At 39.8% G+C, this 15439-nt stretch overlaps 1 protein-coding gene across 4 annotated transcripts in view; it reads left to right on the top strand.

The window, feature by feature from the left end:
* The first annotated feature begins 246 nt into the window (after positions 1 to 246).
* tbl1xr1b (TBL1X/Y related 1b) overlaps positions 247 to 15439 on the top strand; it is a 31157-nt gene continuing 15964 nt past the window's right edge. For 2 of the 4 annotated variants that reach the window (XM_061839790.1, XM_061839793.1), the window contains exons 1-2: positions 247 to 466; positions 3148 to 3215. The gene's annotated coding sequence lies outside the window, so the exon portion shown is untranslated. Of the gene's footprint in view, positions 467 to 555; positions 895 to 2047; positions 2067 to 3147; positions 3216 to 15439 lie in introns of those variants that run through there. The other 2 variants (XM_061839791.1, XM_061839792.1) reach the window with 2 other exon arrangements.

The raw sequence follows: 15439 nt of genomic DNA, 5'->3' as shown, positions 1-15439 counted from the left end.
CATGTGGGGACATTGGGTGAATTAATGTGATTATGGAATATGCATCGAGCTCAAGAGGGGGAAAAAATCTGTGTAGAACAGAGATTGCAATGATGATGTAAGCTTGTTGTTGACTTTCACAGTCTGAATGGCTGAGGAACGGATAGGGGTGAGGATGTGGGGTGAGGAAAGGGAGTGAGGGGAGTGCTGAGGGGAGGGGGGGCTGTCATTAATCCTGGCTAGTGGTGACCACACATGCACAAATGAGCTGCGGGAGTGGGGGATGGGCGCGCACTCTGTTGTTATGACTGGTACTTGGCTGCGGGACAAACTTCCAGGGCCTTGGTATTTTACATTTTCCTCTCATCGCTCGGCTCCGCGAGGATATGTGACTCCCTTTGACCGCGAAGCCGTCGCACGAAACCGGAGCACATCCGCAAAACAGGAGGGGATACACACTGGGTGTTTGCCGCTTTTCGGAAAATAGGTTAGTCACCGATGTGGCGATGAATTTTCGCTGCCGTTTCGGCCCCTACTCGCTCGTTTAGAAACGCCCGTGTGCATGTTTTATGGATTAGTGCGGCGTTAATAATCCTACAGTTGACATTACATTAGGCGTAAACACGGAGGGAGAGTAAACGAATATGAAATGAGCGCGGCGCTTTGAAAATAACAGTAGTTCCAGGCTGCTCATTTTCGCCTGATCGGTCAGGCCACTATGTCGAACGTCTGAGAGCGTTGCAGGCTTCTTAGCGCCTGCTTTTAGCTTTAATATTTGAACCTAACGATTGATATTAACATTTGCAACAACAACAAAAAAGAAAAACGCTAATCGATCACACACATGAAACGCTCTGAATTGTACACGACAACTGTCGGGAGATATCGTCGTATTTCAAAAGGTTTTTAAGACAAGTAGGTACCAGATTATAGCGACACTTAGCACACTAGCGTTTAGCCAGCTTGTTAGCATCTTTAGCGCAAAGGTTAGCTGGAAGCTACCTAGCAGTGTCCTAGTACAGTACAGTACAGTACTCATTGCAATCCCCTTGAAAAGACGCTAAATGTAATGTATTCAGTGGTGGGGGTGGAATGGAAACGTGTGCGAGACATCAGTAACACTTTCAATTGTGTCACGATAAGATGAATTCAAATGGAAAGGACGACCGCCATAAGAAAGCATTGCCGGCTGGGGCGTCGCTGTGCTGTGGTTGTAAATGGTGATAATGAAAGAGAAAAAAAAAATAGCCAGTTCAGCTGTATTTAAAGGGCATTAAATATTCGATCATTTCTATTCACGCTGTTTAAAGAGAGTTAACGAAGTGCCGTTGTCATTTATCGTCCGTCCGCATGTGAATGCAAGTCTACTGTAAATGGCGACATGGATTACTATGAATTTAAATGCATTATTCGTCATTCATACGTTCAAATATGGGTACAGTAGTTGACTAAGTGCATCGGTGGAGGTCAACACTGTATTATTATGTCGAGCCCATTCACCGCCACTATGGTGGGGGATGGGCGACGTGTTTCCGCAAGTGGCTAGCACTCCACGCTATCCTGCTAATTTAGCCCCCGACAGATAAGCATGTTGGCACGCTTTTGCATACACGTGACTCAGTTGTGAAGGGGAAACTTATAAATATAACGAGTGGACAAAAGGAAACGTGTGAATAAGATGTAAGACCTCCTCCACTTGAAAACAGCAAATCCAGGGTGACGCAGTTGACTGTCGTTAAATAGAAATTTGGGAGTAAAAGGCCACAATGGTGCATGGCACAATGTTGAAGTGGTTAAGACCAGATTTAAGTTTGTGTAACCGGTAAATATACCCCTCCTTCAACAACAGTCGTCTACTGCTGTACAGTTTAGAGTAGAGTAATGTAAAGTTTCCTTTGTTCAGAGCACTCTAAATGCAACATTAAACGTTAAATATGATGTATGTAAACACATGCGAAAGGAATGGATAGGTTTCCAATGACGTCACCACCACCCGTAGACCAATTGGATAAATTAACGATAGGAAAAAAAAATTCACGTTTCACCTATCACCTGTGTTCTCTGACCTCTATGACACACAAGATGGCGTAAGTGGAACCCTATCCATTAAGACACAAAAATCACAAAACCCTTTTAGATATTTTGACCAATTTTCTTTCTCTGCAAAACTGATGTAAATGTATTTTTACTTAGAAGTTGGGTCTGTTGTCAGTAGTTATTAGAATAGTTAACTATGGGTGTTCGTGAGTCAGTTCGTGTAGTCAAGTCATTCTGGTACCAAAAGGGTGGTGGTTGGTTTCTCAGGTCTTGCAAATTTTTATGAAATGGTAAATGTGAGCCTCTGTTGCTTCTTAACCGCTATATAAGTGCTCTCCATTTACCATGGAATCAAACACAAAACTCCCTTTTACCAAAAATCAGAGAAACTGATATTTTGCCGTGGCCTCTCAATTTTATTCAGATCTGTATACGGTACAGAACAAGCCTGCCAAAAAAACTAGAATAGTCTATTACGATGCTCTGAAATGATTAATTCTTAGATATAAATGGACAAGTGCAAGTAGAATGGAATTGCGAGTCAATACTTTGTTGGCCGTTTTAGAAATGTTTGTCGAACAGAAAAATTAATGCTACACAATACCAGTCCCAGATTTGTACACATTGAATGTTGCTTTTTAGTAAATATTAAGTTTATATCTGTGTATCTGTAGTGGATCTAGGTTTTGTGTCACTCTATATTGCTTTATAGATGCCTGGACCTTGAGTGCATAACTCAAGCAGATTGATTGATTGTGTATGTTGGCATTATCCATTCCTAATTGAGCTTTATGTTGCTGGCCCATTTTCCAATTGTTTGGCGTCACGCATGTTTGTTTACTTTTCAGCCACGCTGACGCAACTCTGATGAAGTTTTCATTCGATACAAATTTATTGTCATAGTGCTCTAAAATCTATTGCATATTAGGATAGAATTTGTCCGTGCCTGGATACTTGTCACTCAAACTAGAATTTAAATCTATGTTTACATGGCAGCAGGTCATCTGATAGCCCATGGTTTCAGCAGCTGACTTGAACAAAGAGCCATCATATTTTTTGGTGATATAAATGCTTCTATGAGCTGGTTGACAGACAAATCTTTGTGTGTATGTGTGTGTCTGTGTCTCTCAGGTATTGAGCGTTCTTGTTGAGGACAACAAAGCAATGATGTGCGCCTAAAGTTTATCCTGATCACATGGGTAAGATATTTTACATTTATTTGGTCTTATTATGCCATGTATGTATGAGTGCTTCCTATTCAACCAGTGTGATGATGGTGCTCATTAATTACATTAACCACTATCAAACCCATTGGTTGAGCAGAAGCACCTATTTTCATAAATGTGCGACTTGCTACCATCCCAATTGTTTCTAGTGTAAACATGACAGCAGTTGTAAAGAGCGGGAGGTTGGTTGCAGCTGTCATGTGCTTGCAGTTGTTGGTTACTGCCACTATGGCCGACGATGATTACATCTGTCATATTTGATCATAGTAACCACAGAAACAGCAGTGATGTGAAATTTCGAGAGAAAAACTAATTTTGTTTTGTAGTTTCAAGTGTGGAAAAGTGTTTATACAATAGCAGTTTATTGCTAAAGAAATAAGTTGCGACTTTGGGCCACAATTGTGCACAGCTCTTAGCTCTTGAATATTTTGTTCTCACTAATACACAAAACTACATTTAGCAATCAAATCATGTTTATACTGTTGAGTCTACATAAGATAAATTGCCAACAGAGAAAAGTTGTCATTTGGCTAATCGTTTGATTTTTCTTTTTCTTTAATTTTTTGATCTCAAAGTATCAAACATAGGGATGCACTAATTAAATTTTTTTTAGACCAAAAACCAGTACATATTGAGTACATGCCCAGCACTGATAGTTGATAATGCTATTATGTCTTACAATTGTGATGGAATTCAATACAAGTCATGTTGAAAACACAAACCTTTCTTAAAATGGCATAATAGTCACTCAAATGGGACACTTTTTATTGTAGCAAATTGTCGTTACTGACATTTACCTCACATTTCACTTGAATGTAGCCAGTTAAGCGGCATGGTGTTCACATCCGCCTCAGTTTTGAGGACCGGGGTTCTCATCCCAACGCCACCTGTTTAGATTTTGCATGTTCTCCATGTGTCCGCATGGGTTTTTCTGGGTACACCAGTTTCCTCCCACATCACAAAATGTGTGGTAGGTTCATTGATGACTCTAAATTGCCTGTAAGTATGAATGTGAGTGCAAATGGTTGGTTGTTTATATGTGCTCTGTGATTGTCTGGCAACCAGTTCAGGGTGTACCCCGCTTCTTGCCAGAAGATAGCTGGGATAGGGTCCAGCACGCCCGGAACCCAAGTGATGATAAGCAGTACAGAAAATTGATGGATGTACCCAGTAACACAAGGCATTGCACTAATGCTTTTGATTTTAAGCACTTGGTGGTACAACGTAAAAGGAGTACTTACAGTAGATAAGGGACAAAAACAGATTGTAGAGTCAGGTGGCTATAAATAAGTTGGACTTTAGATGTCTTGTTACCTCTGCGTTCGACACAAAACTGCTTGAGAATACCACGAGTTCTAAAATGAAACGCTGACAGGACAGCTGAGGCGATACTTTATTAAACACTTCTCTTTACTTGCGGCCTTGTGACGGGAATACGGCTGGCTTGGCTGTAGCCGAGCGTTGTGGAGCGAAGTGTACAAGAGTACACGAAACCTGTTGGGGGCCAGACAATAATATCATCCATCCAATTTCTTTGACACTTATCCTCACGAGGGTTGCGGGGAGTGCTGGAGCCTATCCCAGCTGTCAACGGGCAGGAGGCGGGGTACATACTGGTTGGCAGCCAATCGCAGGGCACATAGAGACAAAGAGCCGCACTTACAATCACACTTGGGGACAATTTAGAGTGTCCAATTAATGTTGCATGTTTTTGGGATGTGGGTGGAAACCGGAGTGCCAGGAGGAAACCCACGCAGGCACGAGAAGAACTTGCAAACTCCACACAGGCAGAGCCAGGATCGAACCTGGGTCCTCAGAACTGTGAGGCTAACGCATTACCAGCTGATCCACCGTGCCACCCACAATAATATCATAATCTCAATAATATGCAGTTGGCTAAAATTGATGTCTCCTGTGCTTACATTGAAGAATCTAGACATGGCGCTTAACTGGAACATAGAGTGTATTTGTATTTGGTGAAGTAGTATTTGTGTGTACTAGTATTGCTGCCTTTTTACAGGTACTGTACAGACAAAGTGTCGGTTGTCAGTGCATCCTGAATCAAATTGTATGTAAAAATGCTTTAAAAACTAAAACATTAGCATTTCCGTCCAAACCTCTAAAATGCTACTGTCAAGCTCATACATATTTTTATGTCACACGGTCAGTCTGGTCCTGTGGAAGTATATCACAACCAAAACAGTAACGACAGACTAAAGGACTTTTGTGTATTTATGGTCTATCAAAGTGTAGTTTTATTGGGTTGTTACTTGGTACTCAAAAGATTTGTTTGCAAAAAGGAAGACAAGCAATTAGTGTTGTTTTGTTTCTTGCTGGTCTTGCATGGATATTACATCATCATATGTCATTGTGAACAAGGATTGTTTTTTTTGGCAGTGTTGTCATCTATACATAAAACCTTTTAAAAATGCAAATTAAAAGTATTGTTTTTACTAAGATCCTCATTGTACTTGCTTTCAGTTATGTTACAGTGATCCTTTTGTCTCTTGGAAGATCCATAGTTGTTCAAGCAATTACCTGCAATTACGGTTGGGCATTGTTTGAATCTGCACGATTCCGATTCCAGTTCATTGTTTCAATTCAGATTCTGTATGTGTACAGGGTCAAAACAGTTTGGGTAGTTTAAAGAAAATGTCTCAACGGTCATCTGTTTTTTTGGGCCACCCAGCATGAACAATTGTGAACACTGGCTGCGTCATTTGTCTGCATTTTACTGCAGTACTTTCTACACAAGGTGGAAAGGCTTGAGAAGTTTGTTTGCAACTCCCACTCCCTTGTCTTCAACCAATAACATCATTCCGTTGTGGCACTGGCCTCCGCAAATTCCCCCATGCATGCATATGTCCTTTAGCGCCATTGTCCTTTCAAAAAAAGTGCTCACAGAAACTACACAGGCAAAAAACGCACCCAGAATCATTCCTTTGATGCTGGCTGAAATTAGGTTTACCAACATAGTTAGATAATCATATTGACCCACGTGTCTATTCTGTACATTTAATTTGTGGTTTTATAGTACAGTCATCAGTCACACTGCACTATTCACAAATTCACATTATTTCAAACTTTTTTTTTTTTTACCAAACTTATCCCCAGTCATTCTCCTAAGCGCTAAGCTCTCTGCAGGTTTTGTGGTCTCTGAAACACGAAGATGCCAAAGTCATGTTGAATAGGAATGTTGAAGATCAACGTCAAGAAACTATGTAGAATTGCATCTTGACTGAGAGACAATCTTTGTATGTCAGAGAGGAGCCAATTTTAGTCTGGGTTGTTATCGGAAGAAGTAATGATTGTTGCTTGTGCACTTCTGGTTGATTAAAAAAAAAAAAAAAATCACCTGTATGCTGTTTATCTTTGAAGGCAATTTTGTAAAATGAGTTTGAAATGATGAACAGTTTTGTGATGATAGTTTTTTGTGTATTTCTAGGTTATAAATTACATGTGCCTTTTGCTATGCATGGCAGGACTCAGTCCCTGTTCCTCGCAGGGGATTACTGGTCTTATATCAGTAGCAGAGGCAACATCCCTTTTGTATAGCTGTTTGATAGCTTCTCGGTTAAATAAACAATCTGTCTTAGGTGCGAGCATAATATTTAGAAAATGGCAAGGTGCTTATACACTGAACATAGTTTGCGCAGCACATGTTAAGGGGCCAACCGCAGAGGCGACGGCACGGTACTAGCTTGCCCATATATGTTGTTGGCTTGCAAAGCAAACAAAAACGGAAGTAGCCTGGTGCCTTTTCCTGTGGATTTGGATGTAACGTAGGATGTAGCTCAGCATTATGTATGTCTTCAGGTATAAAGTGCAATCTAATGAATTACTATGTAATATTGTCTGATATTAATCTGTGCGGTAACAAAACACAAATATATGGCCAGTAAACCTTCCAAATTTGAACAATTTTTTTTCTATTTTCTGCCTATTCATAATTTTGTGTCTATCCTGTATTTGGACTCAATGATGGAAATTGGGAGAGGCCTCACATTTTTATTGTTCCTGTGACAATAACGCTCCATTCTATTTGTCACTGTTTCAATGGAAAGGCCTTGGTTTGGATATAATTGGGAGGGCAGTAGCAACTAAAAGAAAAGGTCCAATTGTAATAAATGACATGGCAGGACCTAGGGGTGTTTAGGCTCACCCCCGAGTTTACAACTACATGAAGTCCACTATGATGGATACTTCAAACTCAGCAGGGAGCAGTATATTTTTAAACGCGTCAGGGTACGTCATCTGTCTCGTGTCTCAGCGCTCAGGACACCGCATTAATAATGGATTCCTCCATTTTATCTTCCATGCTGTTTTCATTGTGGAACTCCACCAAATACTCTTGCTGTGTTCAGTCTGAAATTGCTCTGCCACCATCTCTCCCATTGGATGCCCCAAGATTTCATCACTGCATGCCCAAACAAAAACCAGCAACCTATGCGTTGCTGCATTGTACTAAATTTAGTGTGAAAGGGCCTTTAAAGCATCTGTCACTTTTTACACAAATCATTTGTTTACTCACTCTGCAATGAGTGCACAGCTGTGAAAGTGTACACCCCGAGGAGGAGCTTGACAATAAAATACACTGGCTGTGATGAAACTTGTCTACCCAGGAAAAAAAAAAAATCTGTGTCAAAGTATAGAAAAACTGGCTGTGCATTGGTTGATTCAGAGTGTGTGCGTTTCCTTTCGTCTTGTTTTGCCTTAGCTTCTTATGATGTGTGCATCTGTTATTGCCATTTCACACATTATTAGCGTGTAAATATCCTGTTGTGTGATTTGAGGGGGCGACAGGAAATGATTAGTCTGTGTGTCACGTTAACTGTTGTTTCCCTGATTAGAATAATGAACTAGTTCATTGAGAAAACCGACAGTTACGAAACTGCTTGTAAAAATACTAACACTCATTACGGACGATGGATTAATGGAGTTCACATGAGTAGCCCCTGGAGATGTTCTCAAAATAGATCACTACTGTTGAGGCACTATAGTTCCGTGGAAATATTGAAGTGATCATACGAAAATCTAATTACAGTCATACTTCTACTTACGAATGTCTCTAGTAACAACACATTCAGGTAAGGAAACAACTTCTCGGGGGAAAAAAATGTCTCTGGTTACAAAAGAAAGTTCAGGATACGAAAGGAAAAAATGGGCGCAGCCCACAAATTCCACCAAACGTAAACATCCTGTATCTTGGTATGTGTGGTGTCAGAGCTGCTCTCCCATTGGCTATATCCGTAGCATCTTCCTGGCATCCCATTGGCTAGGAGGGGCGTCAGTCCTTTCCCGTGATGCTTTTCGTTTCCTTTGGACACTGAAGTGTCACTGAATCCCGCTAGCACACATTGGAAAAGTACAACTTTTTTGTGAGTTTTTCATTTGTTTTTTGCAAGTTTATTAATCTTTATTCACCATGGGCCCAAGAAACATTAGTGGAATTAAGTGGTGTGCGTGCGTATATTCGTACGTATGTTTTCTCTCAGCCGTCAAACATTTGCCTCCCCCTTTGTCCCCCTACGAATCCTTTTGCTTGTTACTCACCCTTCTCTTTGCATAGTTGTCCAATGCCAAAGTTAAATTAACATAATTCTTATTATTCTTTCTATTATGTACTTTGAATGTTGTTTTTTTTGGCGGGGGGCGCTTGGAACGGTTTAGGCTATTTATATGTAAAATGCACTTCTACTTACAAAAAAAATCACGTTACAAAACGACTTCTGGAAGGGATTAATTTTGCAAGTAGAGGTACCACTGTACCTGCAAAGTATTATAGGAATAAAGTATCGCAACTGTTTTCCCATTATTTCCTCTGTCCAAATAGGATGATCGAACTTAATGCGGTGCATGTCGTTGTGTCCTTTGAATTTCCTGCACTCTTAAAGATGTGCACAGTAAGAGAAAAAGGACTTTCTTTCGTCGCTAGGGGTTGTTTTAGAATTAGATTTGGTAACTGAAATACTTTTTTGTTTTGTTCTCAAAGACTACAAAAATTTTAAGCGAGCTATCAATCTTTGCAAAAGTTATGCAACACAGCAAGGAACTGATTGAGTTGTAAAGTTAGCCCCTTCAACTTCAACCACTCGCCTTGTTCCAGTACAACTTCCTTGTATTATGTGACTCGCTGAAAAGAGCATAATCACCACCCTACACGCTGACCACCTGAGACAGATCTTTCCTGCCTTTAATTGCCTCGCTGAGTTTTCTTGACAGCGTTATTCTTTACTCTTAAATGGGGTGTGGGCGAGGGTGTTAAAAAAGCAACATAAAACAGTTGTTTGGATAAGTGGTTCCCAACCACTCTGCAAGAAATCTGCATCAATCTATTATAATTATGAAACCATCGTTGACAGTCTGAACTTCTGTCCGTCAGTTCTGATTTAGGTATCAACAATTTTCAGCTGTATGAAGACTGACCGGATGTACAAAAATCGGGACAAAATGTTGCAAACTAAATTCTTTGAAAACTACGGCACGTGAAGTTTCAAGTACATTCAGGAAAACACTGAGATTTACAATAAAGTAAAGCAAATAAATTTTATAGCGCATTTCAGAAACAAGGTAACGCAAAGGGGTTTACATGATTAAAAGCATTCAAATACATAAAAACTTTTGAAAAAATACAATTAAAATTGCTTTTATTGCAAAAAATATCACTGAAAAGTGGAAGTACTCTAAAATGCTTGACAAAAGATTTTTTGATCTGGATTTGAAAACACTCACACTAGGGGCTGACATGACCACTTTTGGCAACTTATTCCATTTTATGCAGCATAATAGCTAAAAGCTGCTTCACCATGTTTGCCTTGGACTCTGCACTCCATTATTTGACCCAAGTCTGTTGATCTCTGAGCCGTACTGAGTTTATAGTCCATTAAGAATTTCTTGCATGCATTCATGACCTTAACCATTTTGTGATTTATAGACCAGTAGCAGAACTTCAAAATCTATTTTAAAGCGGACTGGAAGCCACTGTAAAGACTTTAGAATTGGAGTTATATGCTCTTCCTCTTGTTTCTGGTCTGGTTCTGGAACCTGAGCTGCAGCATTCTGAATGAGCTCCAGCTGTTTAATCCTTTTTTGCGGGAGTCCAGTCTACTTGAGATAAAAGCATTAATGGGCTTCTCTTGGTCTGCTTCACACAAGCAAGCAAGCCTTCACTGTAGATATGTTTTTCAGATGGGAAAAGGCAGTTTTAGTGATTGATTGTTATGACTGCTGAAGGTCAGGTTGGAATCGGTTTCGGACTTGGTCTTTATTTTTTAAAGGCCCATATGCTACCAATAAATATATTCAGTGTGTTAATGTAGCTCACAATTTTGTTATAAATTATATAAATATTAATTTCTTCACATTTTCAACTTCCCAGTAATGATTTCAAATCACTGATGTGCATACCTGGATAACGTACGTAGCTCCTTCTTTGGATACTGAACTTGGGAATGAGGCACTGGCTCGTTCAACCTCTTCCAGGACTTTGTTAAAAAGGTGGTGGTTTCTCAGATCACCTTTTTTTTCTTTTTCTTTTTAACGGGAAGGAAAGGTCTTGACTTTTCCTTGGCAGCTGCCATGATAGTGACAAATGCATCCATTTTTCCTTAAATGAAAAATCACTACCCTAAGATCCAGATCGAACTGTAATAATGTCTCAAACTCATGAAAACATTCGCATTGGATGCCACCGTGCGTTTGCCCCAGTCGCAGTTCTTTTATCTCAGACAGCATGTCATCTCCAAATTCTTCTGGGGCAATTACTTTGAATGCATCCTGGAGTGTTAATGAAGGCCTCACCTTTCTCTCCTTATTACTTACGATGGATTTGCCGTTTAAAATAAGCGAGAAAGCAAATGGCACGCCGTCCGCCATGATAGCCCGAGGCAGATGGTGAGAAAACTACTTCCCGATTGGTTAATATTTTAGACAGAACCCGGGTTATTGTTAGGAACGGTAGTGCCCATCCCCAGCTCTATTGGTTGTTCGAGCAGCGCATGCGGAACCGCGCGGTTGTTATGTGCAGAGTGGTGTCTGAATTCAAGCGCGACTGAATATTCAAAGCTGTCTCGCATCGTTATTGTTGACACACACAAACAGTTACTTCCCTTGACCAGAAGTACTTCCCCTTCATGTAAAAAAAAAAAAAAAAAATGCAGACTCCGGCAATTTTATTTGCTTTCGAATATTTACGGTCGGTCAAGTTAATGGAAACCTAAATATTTGTATGTTTGGCCTCAATAGCTGAAGTCAGAGTGTAGAGACAGTGGTATGGCAGCTAATTGTCCAATATGTTGCAATAAGGCTACAGAATTAATCAAATTTATTCGTGATTGTGATTTTGCTGCTACAATTAAATGACCCTGATTTTCACCGATTATTTTTAACAATTACATTATGGGCACTGATTCATATGAAAAGTGCTTCATTCGTAGCAGCCAAACACCAAGACCAAGAGAGTGAATTTATGGTTTCAGGTATAGGTGTCAAACTCGAGGCCCGGGGGCCAAATGCAGCCCGCCACATCATTTTATGATGCCCGCGAAAGCAAATTACGTTCATCGTCTGTGATATTTGTAGCCAAAGTCCGCATTTTCATAATAATGAACAATAATATATTGCATTTTACTGTTGCCAGTTTTTCTCGAATAACTTAAACAATACTTGAACAGACTATGATCCTTGTCTTCTAATTTCAAAAGTTAGGTATTCATCTATTTATTGGGCAATGGTAATAATATAATTTGATTAAAAATGTATATGGTTTCACTGTTTTAACAACCCCCCTGAAGAAAATCCTAACTACAATGTGGCCTAAGACAAAAATGAATTTGACACCACTGGTTTAAGGCCTTTTTATACTCCTGCACGCCTGACAGCAGCCGCATTGCACCTACATTGCATCACATGACCAACGCATTCGGCCACACATCACGACATGCACAGCAAAACTTGGTGCTGGGTGTAGAATCCCATGGAGATCATCTTTCCTGATTGGTCCGTTTTAGTCACATGCTATGATGACATACCATTTCTCATACCACTTACTCATCCACGTTCTTGATCGATTTTGCAGCATAATTAAACGTGTCATGTACTGTAGTTCCATTTGTTCGAGACTCTGTTCCATGGTCGCCTTTGTTTTTTTCTTTTCTTCCCTGTTCCGGAAAGGAACCATTAACGGGTACTAGAAATGCCCACAAAATGCAGAGGAAACTCCACCCTATGGTGTCCCAGGCAATAGCAGCCTTAACAACACCCCCAACTTGGATGAGAATTGCAACACATTTTCAAAACTGTGCACATGCGTAGCACTAGAGTATAACGGCAAACTGTGTTGGGTAGCTGCTGTGACATTAGCATGGTGACCGCCCGCGAAAGTATAAAGAAGTCTTAAGCAAAGACACAGTCCTCCGGGTCCAACTTTATAATTAAAGTAAAATGGCACTGATGTCCATTGTCCTGATATTTCAACTTTTACTTCGAAGTTGGCGGTCTCAGCGCATTTGGAGGTAGGCTGTAAGACAATATTATAGTTTTTGCCATAATCATGCAGCCTTACATTTCATTATCCAATATTTTCTTTATATCGACACATCTAATCCTCACAATTGAATTCATCTAATAGAGGTAAAAGGCAATTAAGTGCATTTATCCAACGCATATGTAAACTGCTAATATTCTGCAAGCACGAGTAGGAACCTTAACAATAGCACATAAAGCACTATATTTTGCCAGATACCATGTATGCTCAGTATTGATTGACATCCTGTGATTGCATAGCGCAGGGATTCCGGTGAGTCCAGTGAACTGGGTTACGTGACCCAAAAAAATCAGTTTAAAATTAAAAAAATGGTAATTACATGGTACACTGGTGTCATAGCTGGTCAGATATGGTCAGAAAAGTAACAGTAGGCTGAAACTTTTAGATAATGTAATCGGTCATAATGAGGAAAGTATAGCAAGGAAATAGACCCACACAATAGCTCAGTCGTAAGCCTCTGTGACAGATACAACTGGGTGGATCCATACGTACATGTTGGCTATGCCAGATTGAGTGACCGTAGTCTTTTTCTGACTATCTCCTCATGAGTGAAGTTTATATCCAAATTATTAATCCAAACTGTTGCTTTTTTAGTTTTGCATTGAATTGAGAAAATGCACACCAAACAGATTAAGGATGAATACAACTTTTTCCACAGCCATTTCTATATGAATCCCCCTCCAAAGGTGTAGAATGGCAGGGTCAGTTCCATTGTTTTTGTTGTGTACTGAAGAGATTTGGATTTCAGATCAAAAGATTAACATGAGTAAAACCTTCAGAAATCCATTTTTTATTTCATGGTATTTACATCCAGGTGTGTGAAATAACTCAGTAGAGAGCATGGTTGTTTAAAACCAGCCACTTCTCAAGTGAGCAAAAGTATTGGAACAGACATAATTAACTTGGAAGTAGTTGGAAGAACATTTAATATTTGGTGGAATAACCCTTACTAGCAATGACTGCTTCCAGCCTACAACCCATTGATTTAAATTCTTAATTTGAAATGATTTTCCTGACCTTTACTGCACCTTCTTTCACTTCTTGTTTGTTTCTGTGGGGGGTTCTCCCTTCAGTCTCCAGGAGGTAAAATGCTTGCTCTGTTTGGTTTAGATCTGGTGATTGACTTGGGCTGTCTAAGACCTTCCACTTTTTCCCCCTTATGAAGTATTTTGTAGTGTTAGCATTGTGTTTTGGCTTATTATCTTGTTGCATGTTGAAGCATCTCACTATTAGTTTAATGCATTTGTCTATAAATTGGCAGAGAAAATGGCTTTCCCTCCCTTTGCTGGAGGTTAATCTTAGTGTCATCAGTCCATAAAACTTTGTTCCAAAACTTTTGTGGCTCATCTCTGTACTTGTTTGTATAATCCAATCTGCCCTTCCGTTTCTTTTTACTGACGATTGGTTTCACGGTTCTTCTCGAAGTCGTCTTCGCAGAGTAAATTATGTTACAGATCTGGCCTGTGAAGGTTGGCAGTGATGTCATGAAGACTGTTGTCTTGCATCTTTCTTCACAACTCTCACAATGTTTTTGTCATCAACTGCTGTTGATTTTGTCTGAACTGTTTTATCTCTTATTCAGTACACCAGTATTTTATTTTATTTTTTTTCAGGAAATTTTAAATTGTAGTTCTGGCTATGCCCAATGTTTGTGCAATAGCTCTGATCGATTTTTTTTTTTTTTTTTTTTTTTTTAACTTCTCTCAGCTTCAAAATGGTTTTACTGTTTTCACAAAGACAACACTGGTCTTCAAGTTTGCTTAAGAGAAAATGCAGTTTTCACGAGTGGAAACCCAAAGCCAAAAACAAAGTATCTAAAGTTCAACCAATCAATCTAAAATGTAACACCCTTCAGTTAAATCTTCCAGTAAGTTTCACTCACTTGAAAAGCGGGTGGGTTCAAACAAAAGTTGCTCTCTTGTTTGAGTTGTTTAACATGTAGATGTAAATTCCATGAAATAAAAAGATGGAATTCTGAATGTTTGTGTCATTTTCATCTTTTTATTTGAAACGGCCAATGTTCACAAGGCTCTATCTCACACATTCACCTTGGCTCTATTCAAGCATTTGAATGACTTTTGGTCAACTCGAGGACTCTATCTTGAGCAAAAAAGGCAGTTTCAGGATCAGCCACAACAGTTTGATAAACGTTGACAAACCAGCCTTGTACAAGCTATCACCATTGAGACTAACTGGTGCATGTACCCGCTGCAGTGTTTAGCATAAATTTGATAGTGCAGGCCTGAAGTGATAAGCAAAGTCTTGTTCACAATGTTCACACAACCAGCCAAAAAATGTTCATTGCAATAATGCAATGAGGTCACGCTTCTTAAATCCTCAGCCTGACGACCAGAGTTCGGTGCATAGGGGACCTCTCTTTGCTACTCCAACGGGGATGTCAGGGATCCCTGGAATAGAGGGCCAATACGCAGTTTTTATTCCAGTACAAGAAAGTATTGGTGCTCAGTGCCTGTGAGCATTTTGTCACCATTAACAGAATTTGATTGACTCTCTGCATGGTCACCTTCATGTACTGTTAATTATGTAGAATAACATCCACTGAAAACTTTATTCACAACCAGAACTGTCCTTCAACACATCGTTGTCATCTGGCGGACATGTTGCATCTTCTTAGTTATCAAACATTCTGTTG

This window comes from Syngnathoides biaculeatus, chromosome 13, assembly GCF_019802595.1.
Source record: "Syngnathoides biaculeatus isolate LvHL_M chromosome 13, ASM1980259v1, whole genome shotgun sequence".
NCBI lineage: Eukaryota > Metazoa > Chordata > Actinopteri > Syngnathiformes > Syngnathidae > Syngnathoides > Syngnathoides biaculeatus.
Note: the sequence above shows the minus strand (reverse complement) of the source record. Positions and strands in the feature narration are given on the sequence as shown.